Genomic DNA, 25,845 nt, shown 5'->3' with positions numbered 1-25,845 from the left:
GTGGCTGGGGAGGATGGTTTTGGGATGATTCAAGGGCATTACATTTATTGTGCGTTCTATTTCTATTATTATTATATCAGCTCCAGCTTGGATCATCAGGCTCTAGATCCTGGGGGTTGGAGATCCATGGTGAGTCAAAGTCACCAGTTCAGTCGGTCACGCATGCATTCAATTATCAGGTAGATACTGATTGCTACCATGTGCCAGGGACGAGTGGCAATAGCAACTTCTCCAAGACATGAACGGCTTTGGCTCAAAGTAAGCTTTCTTATGGGCTTCCCAGGTGGCTCAGTGATCTTAACAGGATTCTTTAATCCATCTGCCAGTGCTGGAGACAAGAGACATGGGGTTCGATCCCTGGGTCGGGAAGATCCCCTGGAGTAGGAAATGGGAACCCACTGCAGTATCTTTGCCTGGAAAGTTCCATGGCCAGAGGAGCCTGGCAGGCTACAGTTAATGGGGTCGCAAAGAGACGCACACGACTGAGCGCGCGCACTGTGGTGTGGCATGGAGGGGGGAAATAGAGAACAGCACGTTGGGTGGAGAGTGGCAGACGCTCATCCCTGCAGGTGGAGGGGAAAAAAGACGTTCATGAGCTGCAGAAGGAAGAAGGGCGGGGCAGATTAGAGAACACAAGGGTATCAGGTCAGATGCGGGAGCACGGAGATCTCTGGTCACAAACAGAAAAGACTAAGAAACCCAGGGTCAAGAAGTGAACGGAAAGGTTTTACTGCCAAGCAAGGCCCCCAATCAAGCGCAGCTCTAAGCTCTAGGGGAGGAGTTTAGGGGAGGAGAAATGGGCCTGTTAGCAGCGCTGAAGGATCATGAACCATCTTTAGTCTCAGTTTAGGAGAGCAAAGTCTCTGAGTGTGGCTATGAACTTGTCAGTTAAATAAGCCCTGGACTTGTTAGCGATCGGCTGTGGGTGCTGGGGACGTTCAGTTCCACCTGCCATGTGTGTGAGCTGCCCATATTGGGAGAGGCCAGACCAGAGTTTGTCATGCTTAGGATGGGGGTGGAAACTGCCTGGGGTGAGACCCTACTACCCCCAGCAGTCCCTGCTCTTGCATGCTGAGCCCTGCGGCAGGAGGGGTCTTGAAATGCGTCACTTCCCCCCACCCCCTCCACCGTCCCATCCCCTCCACCCACCAAGATGTCCTGTCCTAATCCCAGGGTCTGGGAATGTGATGCGATACCGTGCCCTGCCTTGTCACATTACATGGCAAAAAGGGAGTCAGCAGATGTCATTAAGGTTACTAGTCACTTGACTTAGGGTTAATCAACAGGCATGTTATGTGAGTGGGCCTAATTGAATAACATGAACCCCTTGAAAGCAGAGAGCTTCAGCGGACTCAGGGCAAAAGAAGAGGTCAGAGAGACTGACAGTGTAAGGAGTTGATGCCCCTTTGCTAGCTCAAAGATGGAGAGATCCCACGCAAGGACCAAAAGAGCAGCCTCAGCTAACAGCCAGCAAGGTAACAGGCACTGGAGTCCTCTAGCCACAAGGAGGTGAGTTTGGCCAACAATCTGAATGAACTTAGAAGTGACTTCCTCCCCAGAGCCCAGCCCAGCTGACATTTTGTTTTCAGTCTTGTGATACCCAGAGCAGAGAACTCAGTTGAACCTAACCTACAGAACTGCAAATTAATAACTAGGTGCTGTTCTAAGCACCTAAGTATGTGGCATTTGTTACGCAGCAATGGAAACCAATACAACCTTGTGAGTGTTGGACATTGAGCTGGATAATACAGAGACATAGTTGCTGCCTTCAAAATCTTTCATCTTGTGGGGACAACACAGGCAGGCTGGTGCCAAGAAATACAGAGGTGGACTTTTCTGGTGGTCCAGGGGTTAAGAATCTGCCTGCCAATGCAGGGGGTATGGGTTCGATCCCTGGTAGGGAAAATTTCACATGCCGGAGGCGGCGGGGGGGGGGGGTGGCAAGGGGGCAGCTAAGCCCATGCACCACAACTACTGACTCCCAACATTTAGATGGTCCTGGCGCCCCAAGGATGCTCTGTGGAGGGTTGGGGATGCACATGAGAGCAATTTCCCCTAGCCTTTTGCTGTCACAATCAATGGGAGGACAATCAAGAAGGACCTACTGTAGAGCACATGGAACTCTGCTCAATGATATGTGGCAGCCTGGATGGGAGGGGAGTTTGGGGGAGAATGGATACACGTGTATGTATGGCTGAGTCTCTTTGCTGTTCACCTGAAACTATCACAATGTTGTCTGCTAATCGGCTACACCCCAATACAAAATAAAAAGTTAAACAAAGAAGTGAGAATTTAGTTAAAGGAAGGATATAGGGACCAAAAGGTCGTTTTTGCTAAAAATTAATGGACTGTCCCTTATCGCGTTTATCACAGATACTATTCACAGACCATCTCTATTTTGCTGTAAAAGATGCTGCTACTGCCCAATTATCCAAAATCCTGTTTCTTTTCAACAGTATTTTATAAAAAGGCAACACAGGAAAATAAAAGGAACATTCACAAACTCAGGGGAGATTAAGCTGTTAACCAGCCGAGGCAGGCCCTCTCTTGGGGACAGATTCATTCCTTCTCTTTTTATCTCTGCAGACTTTTCCCCAGGACCCCATCGATGAGTGTGTTAGTGAGGAAGACGCACCTCCTGCAGCTCCTCCGCTCTCAGAAGGGTGGGAGGCGGGGGTCGGCGGGGTGGGCAGTGGCTGATGGGGAGGGGGAGAGGAACTAATGCTTATTAATTGTGGCCTGTGAGGCCCCCAGAAGAAACGCTCTTCAAGGGTGTCATTTGCATGCTGCCAATTAGCATCTGCAATGACCTTGACAAATGACTGGGAAGACATCCACTGGCTTTTGCCATATCAGCAGCTTGCTTTGCCCATTGCTGTGTGTCTCCTTCAGATTCGTTGAACATTTGCCTGCTTCCTTCCCAACCTAAAAGGTGAAGAACTGGAGACTCCAGTGATGGAAAAGAGCTACAACTGCCCAGATCCATCTCTTAGCTTCCATTCACTTAAGTATCTGTCTTGAGTTTATATACAGTTTTTCAGATTTTCTTCCATTAAAAGTTACTACCAGATATTGAATGTAGTTCTCTGTGGGCACATGCTCAGTCATGTCTGACTCTGAGATCCCATGGACTGTAGCCCGCCAGGCTCTTCTGTCCATGGGATTCTCCAGGCAAGACTACTGGGGTGGGTTGCTGTGCCCTCCTCCAGGGGGTCTTCCCGACCCAGGGATAGAACATGTGTTTCTTGAGTCTCCTGCATTGGCAGGCGGATTCTTTACCATTGCACCCCCTGGGAAGCCTAAAGTATCTGTCTTCAGTATTGCTATGGGTTGAATGTTTGTGTCCCCTCAAACTCATATGTTAAAATCCTAACCCCCAAGGTGATGGTCACAGGAGGTGGGGCTTGAGGGGAGATTAGATCACGAAGGTGGAGCCCTCGCCACTGGGATTGGTGCCATTCTAAGGAGACCCGAAATAGCTTCCTTTATGCTTTCTGCCACGTGAGGACACAAGGGAAAGATGAACGTCTATGGGGGAGTGGGCCGTCACTGGACACTGCATCTTCTGGGGCCTTGAGTTTGGACTTTCCAGCCTCCAGAACTTTGAGAAATAAACGTGTGCTGTTTGTTTGTTTGTTTGTTTTTGTTCACTTTGTCTTGGCCGCACTGCACAGCTTGTGGGACGTGGGACCTGAGTTCCTCAACCAGAGATTAAACCTGGGACCTGGGCATTGAAAGCACAGAGTCCCGGCCCCCGGACCACCAGGGAATCCCCAGGGTCTGCTGTTTACAAGCCACCCAGTCGGTGGTATGGCATGCTGAACACACTAAGACTAGTGCCATGGAACCCACCTTGGGGTTTGGGCACAGGAGGGAAATTGAGGACGGACCTGGTGCCGATTTTCTCCTTAAGGCACGAGTAGCTTCTTGAAGGCACCCTTGCCTTCCTGTGATGGCAGCCCGTGAGTACTGTCATGCGGGACGTGTGCTCAGCCTTGCTGCAACGGTTTGCTCCTGTGTTTCCCGCAGGGAAGTATCCGCATCGTGGCCTGCCACGACTTGCTCCTGACCGCTTGTCTGGTTTCGTGTTTGGAATTCTTCCCTCCATACTGAGAGCTGCAGCCACTCGGAGCTGTTTTCTCCTTGTGCTCTTTCTTCTCCTTTGCGAAAGCATTCTCTCCATCTAGAAGCTTCTGGACACCTCCTCCTCTCTCCTAGGCAAACTTCTTTTTTTTTAATGGGGAAAGTGTTTTCCTCTTTATTTCCTTATTTATGTTGGGCTGTGCTGGGTCTTCATTGCTGTGGGGGCTTTTCTCTAGCTGTGAGCAGGGACTGCGCTCACGTTGCGGTCCCCAGGCTTGCTTCTTGGTGCGGTGGCTTCTGTGGTCGTGGAGCACAGGCTCTCGGGCATGTGGCCTTCAGGACTTGTGGCACAAGGACTCAGTAGCTGTGGTTCCCACATTCTGGAACACAGGCTCGATTCTTGAGGCACATGGGCTTGGTTGCTTTGAGACATGTGGGATCTTCTTGGACCAGGGACCAAACCTACGTACCCTGCATTGGCAGGCAGATTCTTATCCACTGGACCACCAGGGAAGTCCTAGGCAGCCTTCTTCTTCTTCAAGTCTCAGAGCAAACTCTAGCGCTATTACACTCTCTGTGATGCTCTCAAACACACAAGAAAGGGTGTCTCCACGTTCCCACCAAACCTGAGTGGCATGTGTTACTGTCATTATCTGCTTGCCTGAAAGGCCCTCCACTGGACTCGGCTGCTTGAGGTCAAGATTCTGTTTTGTTTTGCTTATTTTTGTATTTGTATCAGTTAACATTATCTTACTTCCGTAATACACATTTGCTGCCCGGATGACTGTAGAGATTACAGGGTGTTGTGGAGGTGACACGTGTCAAATGCTTGCTTTCTAGCGAGCTCATCCACTGCAGCTGTGGAGCATCCGTGGGAAAAGAGAGATCACTCGTGGGAAAAGAGAGATCATACTGGGAACAACGCAGAACCTTTTAGAGTGAAACCACCGGAAATGCCAATATCCCTCGGGGGAGGGTTTATTTGAGGTAGAAACAGAACAATAAGACTTTGGAAAGTACTTCTGAGACTTTCAGCTTTGGGGAATTTTTGGTGGATGATCTATTCAGTTCAGTTCAGTCGCTCAGTCGTGTCCGACTCTTTGCGACCCCATGAATTGCAGCACGCCAGGCCTCTCTGTCCATCACCAACTCCCAGAGTCTACCCAAACCCATGTCCATCGAATCGGTGATGCCATCCAACCATCTCATCCTCTGTCGTCCCCTTCTCCTCCCGCCCCCAATCCTACGCAGCATTAGGGTCTTTTCCAATAAGTCAACTCTTTGCATGAGGTGGCCAAAGTATTGGAGTTTCAGCTTCAACATCAGACCTTCCAATGAACACCCGGGATTGATCTCTTTTAGGATGGATTGATTGGATCTCCTTGCAGTCCAAGGGACTCTCAAGAGTCTTCTCCAACACCACAGTTCAAAAGCATCAATTCTTCGGCGCTCAGCTTTCTTCACCGTCCAACTCTCACATCCATACATGACCACTGGAAAAACCATAGCCTTGACTAGACGGACTTTTGTTGGCAAAGTAATGTCTCTGCTTTTAAATATGCTATCTAGGTTGGCCATAACCTTCCTTCCAAGGAGTAAGTGTCTTTTAATTTCATGGCTGCAATCACCATCAGCAGTGATTTTGGAGCCCCCCAAAATAAAGTCTGACACTGTTTCCACTGTTTCCCTATCTATTTCCCATGAAGTGATGGGACCAGATGCCATGATCTTAGTTTTCTGAACGTTGAGCTTTAAGCCAACTTTTTCACTCTCCTCTTTCACCTTCATCAAGAGGCTCTTTAGTTCTTCTTCACTTTCTGCCATAAGGGTGGTGTCATCCGCATATCTGAGGTTATTGATATTTCTCCCAGCAATCTTGATTCCAGCTTGTGTTTCTTCCAGCCCAGCGTTTCTCATGATGTACTCTGCATATAAGTTAAATAAGCAGGGTGACAATATAAAGCCTTGACGTACTCCTTTTCCTATTTGGAACCGGTCTGTTGTTCCATGTCCAGTTCTAACTGTTGCTTCCTGACCTGCATACAGGTTTCTCAAGAGACAGGTCAGATGGTCTGGTATTCCCATCTCTTTCAGAATTTTCCACAGTTTTTTGTGATCCACACAGTCAAAGGCTTTGGCATAGTCAATGAAGCAGAAATAGATGTTTTTCTGGAACTCTCTTGCTTTTTCGATGATCCAGCGGATATTGGCATTTGATCTCTGGTTCCTCTGCATTTTCTAAAACCAGCTTGGACATCTGGAAGTTCACGGTTCACGTATTGTTGAAGCCTGGCTTGGAGAATTTTGAGCATTACTTTACTAGCATGTGAGATGAGTGCAATTGTGCGGTAGTTTGAGCATTCTTTGGCATTGCCTTTCTTTGGGATTGGAACGAAGACTGACCTCTTCCAGTCCTGTGGCCACTGCTGATCCATTAGGGAAGAAAAAAATCAGATACCAGTTTCCTGTTGGCACTGGCACTCATCTGCAGTCTTACTGATTTCAGATGCTATCCACCTTAGGCAGAGCAAGCAGTCACGCCCTTGTCTCCTTTCCCAGTGTTTGCACATGAGCTAACACGTACATAGGAACGTTAGGTCCGTTTGCTCTCTAATCACGGTTCCTGGGCTCAACAATGATGAGCAAACAGTGTGAAAAGCTGTCATTTTTTTAAAACTTAACAGTGGAAAGAATAGGAGATTTGATTTGGAGTCAGAAGACTCCCCAAGTTCCAGTCTTGATTCTGTCACTCTCCGCTTGTGTGATCTGAAGCTCTTTTCTCAAAAACAAAAACAAAAACACATTTTATTTTGTATTGGGGTATAGCTGATTAACAATGCTGTGATAGTTTCAGGTGGACAGCGAAGGGACTCAGCCATACATACACATGTATCCATTCTCCCCCACATCCCCCTCCCATCCAGGCTGCAACCTTTGTTTGTTTGTTTTTTGGCCTGCCACTCCCTGACCAGGGATTGAACCCAGGCCTCCACAGTGAAAGTGCCAAATCTTAACCACTAGGCCACCAGGGAACTTCTCATCTTAAGCTCTTGTTTTCTCAAAGATGTCATCCCCATAATGGTGTGTAACAATGACAGCAGTAATGGCACCTCAGGACTGTAGTGACTATCAAATGAGATTTCTTAGATATTGGTAAAAGATCTTTTCTTTCAATGGCAAAATTATCTTTCATGCAACTACAAAATAAACAAAGGTCAAATTTTATTTAACTCATTCGTTAATGTACAGACCAGTAAGATGTTCAAACTAGCTCAAATGAAAATTTGACTTACAGAGATTTTTATTCTCCCTGGGACGTAATTCCTTTGTATTGCCAGGAATAGAAAAAAAAATGTGTTGTCAGTTTTCTGCAGCTTAACTTCTTTCCCTACAGAGCTGTTAAATAGCTTAGTCCATCAAAACCCATCCAAAGTGCACAATGAATGGAGTCACACAATCCTCGGAAGGTCCACTAGAAACGCCCCCAGCGCTCTGCTACAAGGACACCAGGATTCTCTTTTGCCCATTCCTGACACCCAATAGCTGGATACTGTGGGCCCTGGACAATCCTCTCTAGTCCTCTCTTTCTCCTTGACAACCACATCACATCTGTTCCCACCCCCTCACCCCACCCTCTTCTCCTCTGGACCAGATCCTTAGAGGAAAGCCTGGCCCTTCTCCTCCAAGGTCACTCTCCCTTAATTAACTTTCCTCTCTTATTTTTTTCGGTGGTTTCCTTCTTCCTCCCTTATGGTTCCTGCTCCGTGACTTAGAAACATCTTCAAATCCCTCTTCACTTTAAAAACAAACAGAAACAAAAGTATGAAATTGCTCACTTGTTTGTGCGGTTATGCTCTCTATAACAACAAGAAAAAAAAAAACTTTGACATTTTATGGCTTACAACAGAGATCAACAAATGTTTTCCTTAAAAGAGTCAGGTAGTAAATATTTTAAGCTTTGTGGACCACGTGCGTTTTCTGTTCCTATTTACTTTGTCTTTCTTTACAACTCCTGAAAACTGCGAAAGCCATTTTTAGCTTCTGGACAGTACAAAAAGAGGCTGCCGGCTAGATCTGGTTTAGAGAAATTTGTTTATTTTTCACTTGTGCTTCTGAGGCAGAATATATTTGCCCCTCTCCCCACTGATGCTGGGTATGGCTGCGTGCTGGCCTGGCCAGTGAAATGTTAGCAGATGTGACCTGAGAGGAACAGGCTTGAGTACCAGCTGGTCTACGAAAGATGAGAGACCAATGGAGCAGGGCTGGACCCAGAGCCAGGGTGGAACCGGAACCATGCCAGCTGAGCTCAGCTTAGATCAGACAGATGGTCGCCGCCCTGTGATGGGCAGAGTGGATGCTGTGCTGGGCTTCGTCGCTCAGTCATGTCCGATCCTGCGACCCCGTGGACTGCAGCCCGTTAGGCTCCTCTGTCCATGGGATTCTCCAGGCAAGAAGACTGGAGTGGGTTGCCATGCCCTCCTCCAGAGAGAATGGATGATTGACTGCTTAAGTATGAACTGCCTAAGTAGGGGAATTCAGTAGTTGTAGTTATTTAGAATCTGTTTTACTGGTGAAAGCCTTAGACTGCGTTTCTGAAAGTGTAGTCAGGGATTACCTGCAAAGTGTGATCAGAACACCTGGGATACCTGTTAGTATTCATATCAGTTCCCCGGGGCCTCCTCTTGGCGGGACTAATTTGGAATACCTGAGGGGAAGACTTAATAAGGTGCATTATTACTAAACTCCCCGAGGAGTTTGAGAACTGCCTTTTCAGACTCTTTATGAGTCCTTTGTTTCAAATGTAATAACTGCCTTCATTGGAAACCTCCCATGCCCCAGATGCTTTGCATATTTGCATAATCTTAGTTTTAAATCTTGCAACAACTCTAAGAGGTAGGTCTGACTATCCCCATTTTACAGCTAGGGAAACTGAGGCTTGGAGAGGTTAAATAACTTAGGATCACATGTCTATGTGATCCTTCTACTATCCCGATGCCCACTGGCATAGCTTAAGTTGGTTTACAGCTTTGGTGTTCCTTGACATACACAATTCTGCAAATCACCCTGTCAGTTCTTCTAGCCAGAAACAAGCTAGTGAAGCAAAGGGAAGGCTAGAGCATGGGGTCCCAGAGAGGCAGACACGACTGAGTGACTGAACAACAGCAAGAGCAAGGGGAAGGGAGAGGGTCTGAAAATGGCAGGAAGCTCTGCCTGCGGACTGTTTGCCAAGGGAAGGGGCGGGGCCAGGGCTGCTGATCCGGGTTGATGGGCTATTTCTGGTTCCTAGAGAAAGGAGGGAGGGAGGGGGAAGGGCCCACCAGGGCCAAGGGGCTGAGTGGTCCCACCTGAGACGCCTCACAGTGGCGCCAGAAACTTTAAAGAGAGCAAACATCCACACAGGTGGCTTCGATGACCTTAGAATTACCTGGAGAGGGTGTTTAAAACGCTGTTTTTCAGGTTACCCCCCCACCCCCAGATTCTGACCTAATAGCTCTGAGCTATACCTAGGGATCTTCCTTTTCAGCAAGTTTCTGAGTCTGATGTTGGTTTTTTTAGATCACACTTTGAAAAACTTTGAACTAGGGAGGTGGGAGGGGGGTTCTGGAAGGGGAACACATGTACACCCATGGCGGATTCATGTCAATGTATGGCAAAACTAATACAATATTGTAAAGTAACAAATAGATAAATAAATTTTTTTTTAAAAGAAAAACTTTGAACTAAAGAAATGATTCACAAATACTAGATCTTTCCCTTTGGAAAAAACCACCTAAGGAACATGTAGAGTGTAAATTCTAAATGCAGAAAAATAGAAGGAAAAAAAATCATTTGAAATCCTACCAGTCAGGGATACTACTACCAACATTTCGATTTGTGAATTCTCCCACATTTTGTGTGTGTGCATCTCATAGATGAGGCCGTACACTATATTACTCTGTAGCTTACTTTTTGCATATGTGTTAACATACCCTTGAAGTCAATAAACGTAAATGCACCTCATATTTATGGTAAGGTTTTAGGCGTCGGTGGAGATGCTCGTTTGAGGGGATGGTCTGGGACGGTTCACATCCTCTTCGACTTGCACTATTAAGCAAACACTACCCTCGGGTGAGGCCAGAGCCTGGGGCTCACCTCTAAACCCCAGTGCCCTGCCTCAGCCACACTCCACAGAGTCCTGCCTGGGCTGGGCAAGGAGGAGCCCTTGGTTGGTTCTGGGCAAGCAGCATACTTTACCAGCGTTGTGGGCAGACACTTGGGGGTTCCAGAAAGCAACCCAGGGAACTGTCAGCCTCTGCTGCTAATCCTGAGGGTTTTCCGGCTCGGAGGCCACTGTCAGTCCTCAAGGCTGGCAGCTTCGAGCTAAAGGAGCGTCCATCCCCGCCCAACCCCCTACCTCCCACCCAGGGGAGCCCCTCAGGGACAGGGTTCAAGACTGTCTCAAAGATTGAAACCACGAGCCCTGAAGAGTAGCCTGAGCGGCTGCCTTTGAACTGGAGAGCCGGCCCCTCCCCCAGACTCTCTCCTCCCGGGGAGCCCCACACCCCCATCCCCGCCCAGCGGCCCCAGCAACAATGCAAAGTTCAAATCTACTGCTACAAGGAAGTGCATTTGGGAACAATCTGCGGGCCCCTGACCTCTGACCTGTGACCCCAGGGCTGCCCTCCCTTCCTCAGAGACGGGGCTTGAGTCCTTGGAACCAAAGGGAAAAAAAAATGTGTATAGAGGCCCATTTTTCAGAAGAAATGAACTTAAAATACAATCGCTAGTAAAACTTCTTTAGAAAAGTGATTGGGATAATTGGCTTCAGTCTGAGAGATAAACAGACAACATAGCAAATCCTTTAACCTCCTGTTCGGGGCTGTAAAGGGGCCTGCGTTTGTATTTTCCTGGTGCTTTTATGACCTAGGGCCTGGCCTCTCTCTGCCTCTGGACCGGCCGGCACAAAGCCCAGCTAATCACAGAGCAGTTTCGGAAATGAGGGTCTAGAATGGAATTTCCTCCTCACGCCCTCCAAGCCTCAGCCTCTTCATGGCACTTCCCTCTCTGGAAGGCTCTGCTTCCCCCGCCACCCCCACCTCGGGAAACAAAGGGGCTGTTTCAAGTTTTCCTTGGAGCCCAGCAAGCCCTCCGGGGGTACAAAAATTCAGTGAAAGCAGTTCTTTATGCTCCCTTCCCAGGGGTAGGGCTGTCAGAGGAAAGAAAATAAATCAAGTACCCCACATTTGAAGGCGGGAGGAGAAGGGGATGACAGAGGATGAGATGGTTGGATGGCATCACCGACTCAATGCACATGAGTTTGAGCAAGCTCCGGGAGCTGGTGATGGACAGGGAGGCCTGGTGTGCTACAGTGCATGGGGTCGCAAAGAGTTGACTGAACTGAACCTCACGTTTGTGGGGTGCACTACGTATAAATACCTGTGTGTTGAGGGGATACAAAAGTGCATCTTGCAGCTAGTAGGAGCCTTGCTTTCAAAGAGCTTCCTGTTGGAACACTGTTGCTCATCAGAGAACAGGGGGAAAGTCAATTCACAATTTAAGATGGCGATCCAAGCGATCCTGCGACAGAGGAATGTTACAGGCCTTGAGAGTTCAGGAAGTGTGAAATATTCCTTGAGCATCTCTTCTGCCTGCCAGTCAGGAGATGCAGGAGACAGGGGTTCGACCCTTGGATCAGGAAGATCCCCTGGAGTAGGAAATGGCACCCCACTTCAGTATTCCTGCATGGAGAATCCCCATGGACAGAGGAACCTGGTGGGCTACTGTCCATGGGGTCGCAAAGAGTCAGACACGACTGAGCATGCACACACACACATTTCCTTGCTGATTCCCCAGGCAAGAATACTGGAGTGGGTTCCTATGCCCTCCTCCAGGGGATCTTCGCAACCCAGGGATAGAACCCACGTCTCTATGTTTCCTGCATTGGCAGGCGGGCTCTTTACCACTAGCGCCACCTGGGAAGCCCTATTGGATAAGATAAGGGATTGCAAAGACCCTTTGGTGGTAACTTGTCTCAGAAGGTGGTTCCCATCTGTTCTTTCCTTCCTTCTATACTTAGGCCACTTCCTCCTGGCGGGGTAGAGTCTAGTTCTTTGCCTCCTTGAATCTGGGCTGGCCTATCACTGCTTTGACAAATAGAAGATGGTGGAAATTACACTCTGCCAGTTGTAGCTCAGTTGGTCAAAAATCCACCTGCAATGCAGGAGACCCTGGTTCGATGCCTGGGTTGGGAAGATCCGCTGGAGAAGAGAAAGGCTACCCACTCCAGTATTCTTGGGCTTCCCTGGTGGCTCAGCTGGTAAAGAATCCACCTGCAATGCGGGAGACCTGGGTTCGATCCCTGGGTTGGGAAGATCCCCTGGAGAAGGGAAAGCCTACCCTCTCCAGTATTCTGGCCTGGAGAATTCCATGGACTCTATAGTCCGTGGGGTCGCAAAGAGTCAGACACGACTGAGCGACTTTCACTTTCAGTTTGTTCCAGGCCTGGGATTTAAGGAAACTGGCGATTTCTGCTTCTTTTCTCTTAAGAACCCAGCAGACATTAGAACCCATTAGTGCCCGTGTGAAATGGAGTATTTCCCACCCTGTCAATAAATAAATGTGTCACAGCCATCAGGGATTCTGGTCCTCCAAACGTGTTTCTGAGCCCAGGAAGGACAATGTCTGTTATCAGCTGGTTGCTGCCATGAGCTGTCACCACTCCCTATGGTGAGTAAGGAACTAAGGATGTGAAAAATCAAATCACAGGATACTGGCCCCAGATAGCTGAGATACATATGAAAGGAATGATTTCAGCAAGACCAGCCTCTTGCATCTTCTCACATATAGAAAAGCAATACATTCCTTAACTTGAGATATCTGATTTTTCTTAATTAAAAATAATCTTTTGATGTCCAGACTACCTGCCCTTCTCTCAGGGTTACTTGAGGGGCTGCCTACTGGGCTTGAAGTTCTAAAAATTACCACGCAGCAATGAAGACCTAGCACAGTCCAAAAAATATGTGTGTGTGTGCGTGTGTGTGTGTGTGTGCGTGTGTGCGCGTGCGCGCACTTAGTCACTCAGCTGTGTCTGACTCTTTGTGATCCTTTGGACTATAGTCCGCCAGGCTTCTCTGTCCATGGAATTTCAGGCAAGAAGACTGGAGTGGGTTGCCATTTCCTTTTCCAGGGGATCTCCTCATCCCAGGGATGGAACCCACGTCTCTTATGTCTCCTGCACTGGTAGGTGGATTCTTTATCACTAGCACCACCTGGGAAGCCTATATATATATATACATATATATATATGGAGGAGGGCATGGAAACCCACTCCTTTATTATTGCCTGGAGAATCCCACGGACAGAGGAGGCTGGTGGGCTACCGTCCATAGGGTTGCACAGAGTCGGACATGACTGAAGTGAATTAGCACACACACACACATATATACTAAGAAACAATAAAAAGAACGAACTGCCAAAATGTTGGGTACTGAGAATAAACACTGCGAATGATCAGGAAAGGGGTGATGACAGCCCTGCAGCATCCAAAGCGGTTACAGTAGAATCAGGGGCGGGCTCTTCCTGAAAGACTGGAAAACCAACGTAGGGGGACTGTGGGAGAGAAGGATGATCACAGCCAGTACACATTCTTTGAAAATGCGATTTTTAATGGTTACAGAATTTTCCATCTCATGAATAACCACAATTTATTAACCTATCCCTGTAATTTTGTACATTGATGAGGTTGATAATTTTGGCTATTTTAAGTAACACTAAAATGAAAGTCTCTAAAAAAGTTTTTGCATGCATCTGATCATCTTTTGAAGAGAGATGACTAGACATGGAATAGTGGGCTGAAAGGCGAACATTTAAAAATATTCTTGATAGTCACTGCCAAGCAGCCTGCTAAAAAAAAAATTGCCCACTCGCACTTTGTCCAGCTGTGTCTAAGAAGCCCTGGCCATTCTTATTCAGGTTACAAACGAATAAAAAGAAGACATAAAACTATGCGCTGTCTGATTTTTTGTAAATATGTGAAAATAGATGGAAAATAACTCAAAATGTTAACAGTGCATAACTCTGGGTGATGAGGGTTTATAGGTAATCTGAAGGAAATGGGAACCCACTCCAGTATTCTTGCCTGGGAAATCCCATGGACAAGAGGAGCCTGGCAGGCTACAGTGTATGAGGTTGCAAAGAGTTGGATGCCACTTAGCAACTGAATGTTTTTCTTTATTCTTTTCCATATAAATTTCCTAAATAGGATGTGTATTACTTTCAAAACAAACATTTTTAAGCAGAAAAAGGAATATGACAGAAAGAACACTGCTCAGGTCAAAGAGAATCGTGTTGTCCCAGGTCTGTGCTGGCAGGGTCAGCTGGCAGCCGCCACGCAGCCCTGCTGGGCTTCCGGCTGGCCCGTCTCCACCGCCGCCACTGCGTCTCAGCTCAGAGAACCATGAAAATCACCCGAGCACTTAAAAACGTCCTTCCCGGAGTCCCAGCCCAGACTCACTGAATCTGAACTTGTAAGGGATAGTGTGGGGCGCCTGCATGGGTATTTTTAAAAAGCGACTCACATCCCCCACTGAGCAGTTTAGGGGCGAGCTCCGCCCCCCGCCGCCTCCGAGGAAGGCCCCGCGGGCCTGCGGACGCTCCTCCGGCCGAGCCGCAGCCGCCCGGGGGGCAGAGCGGGAAGGGGCGGCGGCCGCCGAGGAGGCACGCTGCGCGCTCTCCCCGCGTCTCAGCCGCCGGCAGAGTGAGACTCGCGGCCGGTGTACAGACAGCGATCAGGGCCCAACACAAGCGCGGGTCTCGCTGCGGCCGCCGGCTGCCCCTTCCTTCCGGGCGCCCTGGGGGCCGGCGGGCAGCCCTCGCGGCCGCCCCCGGCTCACCCCGTGTGAGGGGCTGGGGTCTGGCCTCGGGCGGGCCTGTGGCTGAGGAGAGGCCTGGCGGGGGGTCAGGCGGAGGGAGCCGTTAGGACGAGGCTGCGCGTGGCCTCTCTCGCCGCGGGGCCAACGGGGCGCGGCCGCCTCGCGCTGGCGGGGCTCCCGGCCGCCTCTGGAGCCTGGCGATGAGGGCACTTCCATCCTCCGCGGCTCCTCCGGCTGCTTCTGCGGCGAAGGGCGCCGGGCCTGCCGCCGGTTCCCTCAGCAACGGGGCCTGGCCCGGCTGCCCCGCGCGCGGGGCCCCGGCTGGGGAGGGAGAGCGCGGCGGCCCTGCGGGCCTGTCCTCCTCGGGGGAGGTGGGCGCCCCCGGCGCTGGGGGTCCTCAGGCCCAGCCGGGGTGCAGGAGGCCGCAGAGCGGCCTGTGGGCGCAGCCGGGCTCGTGGGTTACGCGCTGAAACGGGGGCGCCGCCGGGCCGGCAGGGGAGGAGGCGTCAGGAGCCCGGGGTGACCTTCCCTCCGGCGAGGAGGCGGCCCCGCTGCCGGCGGCTGCCCCTGGCCTTCCGCCCCCCAGAGCTCACGCTTGGCCTTTTCCGACCAGCCTGTCGAAACGACTAAGCATCCTTCTCAGCATTTCTGTTTTCAGGGCTTTTTAATGGCTTCTCCCCCCCGGAGTCCCCTCTGCCGGGGGAGCCGCAGGCCTCCGCCCGCCCACGCGCCACCTCCTCTCCGGTGTGGCCGGGACTTTCTCCCTCCTCTGCCTCATTCGTCTCTCCCCACGTTGCTTCTCGCCATTTATCTTTTATTTCCTTCACTCACACACGTGCGCGCGCGCACACACACACACACACACACCCCCATTGCAAAGACAAAGGAAAAACCTCCCATCCTCTTTCTAGTCTCAGTTTTCTGTCAGGAAAATAAAAGTTCTGATGGCCTTGAGGGGAGTCGATAAAGCCATCCAGGCCTAGAGACATTGGCAAACTTTGTGAACCAGAGAGGCCATCCGCTTTAGAGAGCTTCTGTCCCTACTGATGTTTAGATGTCTTGGTACTTAACGATGTGAGCTTTCAGATCTGGAAACAGCTGCTACAAAAGGGACCACTTCTCCTGACCACACACAAGGAGTAAGAAGCTAGTGTATTTTACACGCTTTACATTCTTAGAAATACTATTAATGTCTTCTGCAGGTACCCCTTGCTGTTTTAAATGATTCCCACAAGACCATTCCTTAGGGACTGTTGTTTGAACCTGGGAAATGTCATGATGCGAAGTGTCACCCTTGCACAAGGTAGCTTTTTGTTGTTGGACCATCACCAAGAATACTCAGGATCCATTAGCACAGAGCATGTAAGCCCACATGGAACCTGCTCCCCTGAAGTGAACTGAAAGTCCCTCAGTCGTTTCCGACTCTGCGACCCCATGGACTATATAGATCATGGAATTCTCCAGGCCAGAATACTGGAGTGGGTAGCATTTCCCTTCTCCAGGGGATCTTCCCAACTCAAGGATCGAACCCAAGTCTCTCACATTGCAGGCGGATTCTTTGCCAGCTGAGCCACAAAGGAAGCCCCACACTTCCCTGACCCACACTCAAATAAAAAGATGCCAGTTCATTTTTCACAGGGAGGAATGGGACCCCTAGACCAGCCAGCATCTTTCTTATACCTGCCAGCACCTCGGTCCCCAGCCCACGAAGCCCTTCACTTGCAACTTCTGCAAGTAGGGTTGTTGTGAAGATGAAGACAGTTTATGTGTGGTGAACATGGAGCTCAGGGCCTGGGGCACAGTAAACAGTAACAGCAATAGTAATATTGCCTTTGACCTTCTGGCTATGGGAATGAACCTCTGTTATCTCCATGCTTGCCATAAACTAGCACAAGGGTTATTAACCTTGATTCAGAGATGGAAGCTCAGGCAGGTTTAGTAACCCGCCCAGGGTCACGCAGCCAGTTAGACGGTGCCGTCCGGGTTTGAACTCAAAGCGCTCAGCATCACACAAGCTCTGTCGCAAGCATTCGCTGTCTCTCCAGCGGTCGTGACAGTATTATAAATGGTTTGCTTAGCCCAAGTCCCCAGAGGTTTGTTCTATGGAGACAAGTCCATTATGTCAATGCCTTTGAAATCAGCTGGAGGCAGTCCTTCGGTGCACGGCTTTTAGTGCCTATTGAGCAGGTGGAGAAAGCAGATCAGCGAACGGGGTGCTTGGCAGCTCGAGGAGGGCTCCTTGTGCTGCTCAGGTTCTCCGGCGAGGCTGGGGTTTAAGGCCTCCGAGGAGAACTGCTTCATACAAAGGCAGAGGAGATGGTTCTTCCCACACTCTTGTGGTTTTCGAGGAAAAGGCAGGTTCCCTACAACGTATTCTCGAGATCCAGATGGTCTGATATCAATGCATCCAAAGAGCCAACGTTAAAGAATTATTCTTCTGAGGTCCTTCCTCTCTCTAGAGTCCTCTTTTCAAAGGAAGATGCCCACAAGCAGGAAAGCACCAGGGTGACCATCTCCTTGCAGGGCAATGAAGTGTCAGCATCTGGGGCTGGGGAGGAAAGAACGCGGCCATAAAGGAGAGAGGCGGGCATCCTTGTGTTCTTCCCAGGGGCCCAGGGGAGTATCTTTGATTTGATGTTGGTTTCATGATCTTGGTGGGTTTTCTTGCTGTTCTCTGCTCCTTTTTTGACCAAGAAGGGAAAGGGGGGATGACCAATGAGGGGATGTGGTTGGAGGGTGGAGGTTAAGGCAGGGGTTGGGCTTCCCTGGTGGCTCAGAGGTAAAGGACCCGCCTGCCAATGCAGGAGATGTGGGTTCGATCCCTGGGTCGGGAAGATCCCCTGGAGAAAGAAATGGCAGCCCACTCCAGTATTCTTGCCTGGGAAATCCCATGGACAGAGGAGCCTGGCGGGCTGGAGTCCATGGGGCTGCAGAAGGGTATCCACTTAACAAGGGAGGCTGAATGGAGGTGAATGGATGCGAGGGGAGTTATGTCTCACCCCTGGCAGCCCACTCCAGGCTTCTTGCCTGGAGAACCCCATGGACAGAGGAGTGTGGCAGGCTGCATGGAGTCTTGAGAGTCGGACACGACTGAGCGGCCAAACCACCAATACACATGTGTGCACAAATGCCACAGACACACCCCATATGCAGACTCCCACCCTCCCCCTCCCCCGCAGCAGTTAAAGGGAATAACAGTGCCCCCTGTTGGTTATTTACAAATAAGGCACCTCTAAACCTCCACTAAGACACGAGATGTGTTCCTCTGTACTTAATTTACAAGAGGGACAGTCGAAAGTCCCCCATGGCCCTCTTGTCCTTTTCTTGGAAAATAGGCCGAGCCCTAAACGTCCTTCTGAGAAGAGCTTTGCAGCATTCCTGGGGGTCATCTGGGTGAGCGAGACAATACCTAGAAAACAGCTCCCAAACAGAACGCCATGTCCTTGGTATCTTGAGACCCTGGCTTTGTGCTTTCTTGGGAAAGCAGCAGCAGGCTTAAGGAACAGGGATCAGTGAAGAAAGTCTTGATTTCAGGAATTGACTCCAGCCACTGTGCATTTTACCTGTAAGCTGCAGCAAGACCAGAGAACCCTGTATTGTCAATATCATCAGTTTTCTGCTTCTCTGACTTAAGCTTGGTCTGTCTAGTAAGGCTCGTCTCACCTTGATACAATTAAAAGAAATGTCATCCATTTGCCCCTCCGAATTCCTACCCAGTAGAGGCACTGTGCATGCGGGCTAATGACATCAGGGAGAATGCAAACATACCTGTGAGGCTTTGTTTTCCTCTTAGGAACTCAGACAGCCCAGGTCACAAGTGATCTTTGTTTTATCTTTATCTTATCCATAATCAATGAGATTGTGCATACACTGAGCTTAACTCACTGGCTGTACCTCCTAATTGTTCTGTAACAGCAGCTCTGAATGTATCTAATGTGTCTGAAACTCCGTGTATGTATAGGAACTAAAAGCTATTTCTAGGGAGCAACATGAATTTTTAAATGCTTTGAGATTTTAAAAGGACTCATTAAAAGGCATCGGGATTTCCAGCTGTGAGATTTTTTATTTATGTAGGAGTTCAAAGAGTGCTTTGCAAATGCTAGCTTGTGAATCTTCGCAAAATCCCCTGGAAGTGACTGGCAAAATCCCCTGGAAGTGACTGGCCAAAAAAGGGAACACGGATGAACTGTTAATCTGAGTAATACGGCAGTAAAGTCAGGACAGGACAGGGAACGAGCCATTCTTAACCCCACCGTCCCCCAAGTCTGGAGCCATAAAACTCCCCTGTACACAACCTGGTTTTGTACTGTAAGTTCTAGGTAAGGGAGACTCTTTATTTGCCCCAAGGTGGGGAAGGAATAAAGCTCTGAAAAATAATTGTGGATGAGCCAGGACCAGGATAATAAGGGAGGAGAATGGAGAAGGGTTCTTGTTGTCCGTTCTCCTCCCCAGCATTTGATTACAGGTAAAATCAGGGGAGGGTGAGAATCAAGAGATGCAGAGAGGAGTGATGTAAGGGGCACTGGGGGGCCTGCAGGTTTTAGGGGAGGGTCTGTGTCTTTGCCTTTTCAGCTTCTGTTGGCCGCTTAGGTTCCTTGGCTTGTTGCCCTTTCCTCCACTTTCAAGGAGCACCCCTCCAGTCTCTGCTTCCATCATCACGTGGCCTTTTCCTTTCTTCTCTAGCTCTCCAGATTTCTCTTGAGAAATCTGTATGCAGGTCAGGAAGCAACAGTTAGAACTGGACATGGAACAACAGACTGATTCCAAATCGGGAAAGGAGTACGTCAAGGCTGTATATTGTCACCATGCTTATTTAACTTATACACAGAGTACATCATGAGAAATGCTGGGCTGGAAGAAGCACAAGCTGGAATCAAGTTTGGCGGGAGAAATATCAATAACCTCAGATACGCAGATGACACCACCCTTATGGCAGAAAGCAAAGAACTAGAGAGTCTCTTGATGAAAGTGAAAGAGGAGAGGGAAAAAGTTGGCTTAAAGCTCAATATTCAGAAAACTAAGACCATGGCATCCAGTCCCATCACTTCATGGGAAATAGATGGGGAGAGAGTGGAAACAGTGACAGACTTTATTTTTTGGGGGCTCCAAAATCACCGTAGATGGTAACTGCAGCCATGAAATTAAAAGATGCTTACTCCTGGAAGAAAAGTTATGACCAACCTAGACAGCATATTCAAAAGCAGAGACATTACTTTGCCAACAAAGGTCCATCTGGTCAAAGCTATGGTTTTTCTAGTAGTCATGTATGGATGTGAGAGTTGGACTATAAAGAAAGCTGAGCGCAGAAGAATTGATGCTTTTGAACTGTGGTGTTGGAGAAGAGTCTTGAGAGTCCCTTGGACTGTAAGGAGATCCAACCAGTCCATCCTAAAGGAAATCAGTCCTGAGAGTTCATTGAAAAGACTGATACTGAAGCTGAAGTTCAATACTTTGGCCACCTAATGGGAAGAGCTGACTCTTTTGAAAAGACTCTGATGCTGGGAAAGATTGAGGGCAAGAGGAGAAGGGGATGACAGAAGATGAGATGATTGGATGGCATCACCGACTCTATGGACTTGAGTGTGGGTAAACTCCGGGAGTTGGTGATGGACAGGGAGGCCTGGAGTGCTGCAGTCCATGGGGTCACAATGAGTCAGACACGATGGAACGACTGAACTGAACTAGCTCTCCCCACATTCCTGCTATAAGGATCCTGGTGATGCCGTTGGCTCACTGTGGTAATGCAGAATAATCTCTCCATCTCAAGGTGGTTAACCGTGTTTGGAAAATCCCTCTGCCATGTAAGGTGGCATTCCCAGGTCCTGGGGACTTGGACACCCCTGGGAGCCATTGTTCTGCCTCCCGCACTGAGAAATCAGGGCAGAGAGACTTGATGATATTTCAAAAAGAAACCTCTATCATATGGAAATCTTTCCATAACATCAGTTTCTCTAAGTCCAAGGACTGTGGACCATTTCACATACGAGTTGCCCTTGCGGTTCTGAAATATGAAGATGGGACCTACGCTTCTCAACGTGTTCCCCACCTTGGGGGCAAGGGAGGTCACAGCTGGGGTTCTCCTGAGCTAGGGGTGGTGAGACCCTAAAGTTGTACACGTCTTCCTCCAGAAAGCAGGGCGAGCCTTTCAAGTCCAGCCTTCCACGGAGTCTTCACCACTGGACTGCCAGGGATGTCGCCAGATAAATATTCAAAGGATCAGGGGCAGACACGGCCCCCGGGAGACAGCAGGGGGGCTTTAATTGTTCCAGTTATTTTTTTTTAGTGCCCAATATCTGTTGAAACACTTCTCTCAAAGTACATTCAAATATCACCTACTTGTACCTACACATGAAAGCAGGCCTCGATTACAAAAGATAATGAACAGATAACAAAGGGAAAATGGAAAGAGTGTGTTCATAAATGCCTCGGCTACAAACCAATCAACTCCCGGGCACCGAAGGCCGTAGGTTTTGTTCTGGAGTGCAGCTGGGTGATGAGGAATAAACAGACGTAGGTCGTCACCAGTTAGAGTGGCTGACAGGTCCTTCCACGCCCCTGGCACCCGTGACAGGGAAGTGGGTGCAGGTGGAGGGGGAGGTCAGATAGTGAGAGGGAATTAAACTCACCGTTTGCTCAGCTGCGTGGCGCAGGTGAATGCTTTCAAACCTTTGCTTTCACCACCTACCACTAGTTTGAAAGAAAAGAGCCAAAATGTATTGAAGCAAAACCAAACGAAGTACAGGCAAATCAGTTCAGAAAATCATTCGGTATTTCTTGTTCTACTTTTTCTTTTGGCTCTTTCAGATCAAGGGATGACACGACCTCCTAGCCAGGCGCGCTCAGGTGCAGATCCCTTCAAGAGCTGGCAGCAAAGGCAAGTGTGACAGGGACCAAGGGAGGTCTTCCTGCTGGAGGGTTAAAGCATTCTGGATGTTCTGAGGTGCTTTTGGCAACTTTTTGTTTTTTCTTTTCTTTTTGCACTAAGGCAGAAACAGAGGGCATGTGTTAGAAAGAGGTGGTCTGGCTGCTAAGCCTGTGTGTGAATGCCCCTGTTTTTTATGTGCGAATTTACCAATCCAAATGGACAGATTAAGGGCAATTGGAACTGGTGGTGGCTCTGACCTCGTTCAAAGATGGGGAACTCACGCTTCCCCAGGCTTCTAGGCTCCCCTGGGCCAGAATTCCCGCAATCTCTCTCAGACACTGCACTTCAGCCCCCGGCAAGCCAGGCAAACGTGGGGTCACTAGCCAGTTACCTGGAGCTGGTCAGCAGGGTTCAAATCCAGGCTCCACCATTTTCTTCCTCTGTGACCTTGAGCAAGTCCGCCAGTCCTGGGGGCTCCAGTTTTCTCCTCTGTAAAATGGACACAACACCTCCATCCATCACAAAAGCCTGAATGAAAAAAGCAGTTGACATTGTGCCAGGCTCATAGGACCTGCCTAAATACTAGCTGTTATTATTATTAGGGATTCAAGTTCTGTCTTGCTCAGCTTTGGAGCTCATCAAAGGCCAAATAACCCGAATGCATTTTATTGCTTAAAATCTTTTGCTGTTTTAGTTGCCAAGTTGTGTCTTGCGACCCCATGGACTGTAGCCTGCCAGGCTCCTCTGTTGGTGGGATTTTCCAGGCAAGAATATGGGAGTGGGTTGCCATTTCCTTCTCCAGGAGATCTTCCCCATCCAGGGACTGAACACTTGTCTCCTGCATTGACAGGCAGATTCTTTACCATTGAGCCACCAGGGAAGTCTAAAATGTTTTGGGGCACAATTATCATCACTTCCCATTGACTTCCTGCCGGGAGCCAGCTCACGAGATCCCCAAAAGGACTGATTTGAGCAAGGCTTCTCAGGCCTCAGGGATTCTCGGAAGGCTGCCTCAGCGCTCACCTTAAAGATGTCTGTCTTTCTGATGTTTACTATAATAAACCTCTTCTTATTTTCTATGACTTAGGCAAAAGGCCTTTCCTGATTCCCTTCTAAAATAGATCATTCTGAAACCTCAAATCAACAAGGCCCCTGAACAGTAGCACCCTAAATAAAATTATCTGAGATATAGAGTATGCTGATCTAAATTCCTTTTGCTAACATATTGGTTTGTTTAATAAATGTACCTGTGCCTTTGGAGCTAATGTGCATAACTGCTCCCTAGTAATAAAACAGCATTGAGAGCCTCCGCACAGAAAGCCCCTATGGGCACAAAACCCTTCGCAGGAAAAAAGGCTTGTTAGGAAATACAAAAAATAGTGCTTTGTGGAACTGTTACTTAATCTATATTTACTCACTATGTTTTTACTCTTAATGTATTTAGCCTATATAATAAAAGCATAATAGTTAGAGATTTATATAAGTAGAAGTTTAGCTTTAATACAAATAATAAGACAATTGTTGATTTAACTGATGATTCTTACTTAAAGCTGAACTTCAGCTTGCTGTTCTTTGACTTTATGGAACTACATTCTTTTCTGTTAAGCTCAAGGCGTAGAGTAAATTACCAAAAACAGGTTTTACCTTGAAACTTCCTGTTGATGAATTCTTTCCTGATGTGCCCTATACAAAAGTATTCTGATTGATCAACCTTTATCAATAGAGAGTCACAAGGTGTTAGCAGGCCCCCAGGCCGGAAGATGATGTAAACAAAATGAGGCTTTTTTGTAACTAAAGACATGCAAACGGCTTCGATGAGGGTCGAAGCTGCTGGCCCATTGAGCTAACTTGATAGGCCCATTAAGATATACCCATTAAGCTGAATTGGTATGTCCCTTAAGCTGAACTGGTATGACTCTATACGTTACATTTGTTTCTATATACCACTAAAAATAATAAAAGCTGTCTTAAAAACAATAAAGAGGGAAGACACTTGGAAACGCTGAGACTCGCTGTGTCTTCTCATTTGTATCGCAGACGCTGTCCATCCTGAGGGAACCCCTGGATCTGCTGGAGCTGGACTCCGGCAACATCCATTTACATACTGTACAGATTATTTTCAGAGTGATATTTGAGAGGATTTTGAATAACCTTTGGGCTTCCCTGGTGGCTCAGCTGATAAAGAATCTGCCTGCAGTGCGGGAGACCTGGGTTCTGTCCCTGGGTTGGGAAGATCCCCTGGAGAGGGGAAAGGCTACCCACTCCAGTATTCTGGCCTGGAGAATTCCATGGACTGCATAGTCCATGGGGTCACAAAGAGTCGGACACAACTAAGCGACTTTCACTTTCCCTTTCCTTCACTTTGAATAACCTTTGGTCCTGTTTCTGAACGTGGGCAGGGATCACTTTGGGGGCGCTCCCTACCACTCCCAGTTGAGTTGCAGGTTTTGTCCGGCTGGGGAAGGCTGGGGGCAGATGTGACTGAAGTGGACAGGAAACCTCCCCCCCGAAGGCCCTCGAGGCAGACGGGTCTGGACAGTTTGTAGGGGCATCATAGCCTGAGAAACCTCTGAGGCCCACCTTGGAATTCCTCCTTTATTTTCCTCAACAAAGGCAATCTCCAGGTCTCCGCCTTTTGTCTGAATTTCACCATATCTGCGCCTCGGGTTCTGTACATGAAAAATCACAAAATCCAGGGTGGGAACAATATGTGTGCACTTGACAGTGCTGAACTGTGCACCTGAAATGGTTTAGATGCTCATTTTTAGGTTTAGATGTATTTGATCCCGGTTACGTGGGTGCTCCAAATCACTGCTGATGGTGACTGCAGCCATGAAATTAAAAGACGCTTACTCCTTGGAAGGAAGGTTATGGCCAACCTAGATAGCATATTTAAAAGCAGAGACATTACTTTGCCAACAAAAGTCCGTCTAGTCAAGGCTATGGTTTTTCCAGTGGTCATGTATGGATGTGAGAGTTGGACGGTGAAGAAAGCTGAGCGCCGCAGAATTGATGCTTTTGAACTGTGCTGTTGGAGAAGACTCTTGAGAGTCCCTTGGACTGCAAGGAGATCCAATCAATCCATCCTAAAAGAGATCAATCCTGGGTGTTCATTGGAAGGTCTGATGTTGAAGCTGAAACTCCAATACTTTGGCCACCTCATGCGAAGGGTTGACTCATTGGAAAAGACCCTAATGCTGGGTAGGATTGGAGGCGGGAGGAGAAGGGGACGACAGAGGATGAGATGGTTGGATGGCATCACCGACTCGATGAACATGGGTTTGGGTAGACTTCGGGAGTTGGTGATGGACAGGGAGGCCTGGCGCGCTGCAATTCATGGGGTCGCAGAGAGTCGGACACGACTGAGCGACTGAACTGAACGTGGGTGCTAAGTGGCTTCAGTCGTGTCTGACTCTTGCGACCTCATGGACTGCAGCAAGAGGCAAGTGGTGAGGGGTCAGGAGGGGCAGTGGCCACTTGCACGGCCTCACCGTGGCTTGGCTGAGTGGCTGTGAACACCACTGCTCCAGCAGCCTTTCCCGAGGCTCCGGCCTTCCCAGTGCTCTGGGCTGGAGCGGGAAGCAAGCTCCCAGGTTGTAAAAAACCACCGCGCAGAGCGAAGGACAAACGAGCCTGCGCTGCCCTCTGCTGGGATCCTGGCGCATAGCCACCCACTGGAAGGACTGATGCTGAAGCTGCAAGTCCAATCCTTTGGCCACCTGATGAAGAACTGACTCATTTGAAAAGACCCTGATGCTGGGAAAGATTGAAGGTGGGAGGAGAAGTGGACAACAGAGGATGAGGTGGTTGGATGGCATCAGTGACTAGACAGACATGAGTTTGAGCAAGCTCTGGGAGCTGATGATGGACAGGGAGGCCTGGCGGGCTGCAGTCCGTGGGGTCGCAGAGTCAGACACAACTGAGCAACTGAACTAAACTGAACTGAACCCACCCAGAACTCAACAAAACACAAGGCAAGGCCTGGTCCAGAGAGCCGGGCAGGCCCCGGAGGACGGTGCAGATCCGGAGTCCTGAAAGGGGGTCCCC

The sequence above is a fragment of the Giraffa tippelskirchi genome, chromosome 14 (genome assembly GCF_054371585.1).
Source record: "Giraffa tippelskirchi isolate mGirTip1 chromosome 14, T2T-mGirTip1v1.2.pri, whole genome shotgun sequence".
NCBI lineage: Eukaryota > Metazoa > Chordata > Mammalia > Artiodactyla > Giraffidae > Giraffa > Giraffa tippelskirchi.
Note: the sequence above shows the minus strand (reverse complement) of the source record.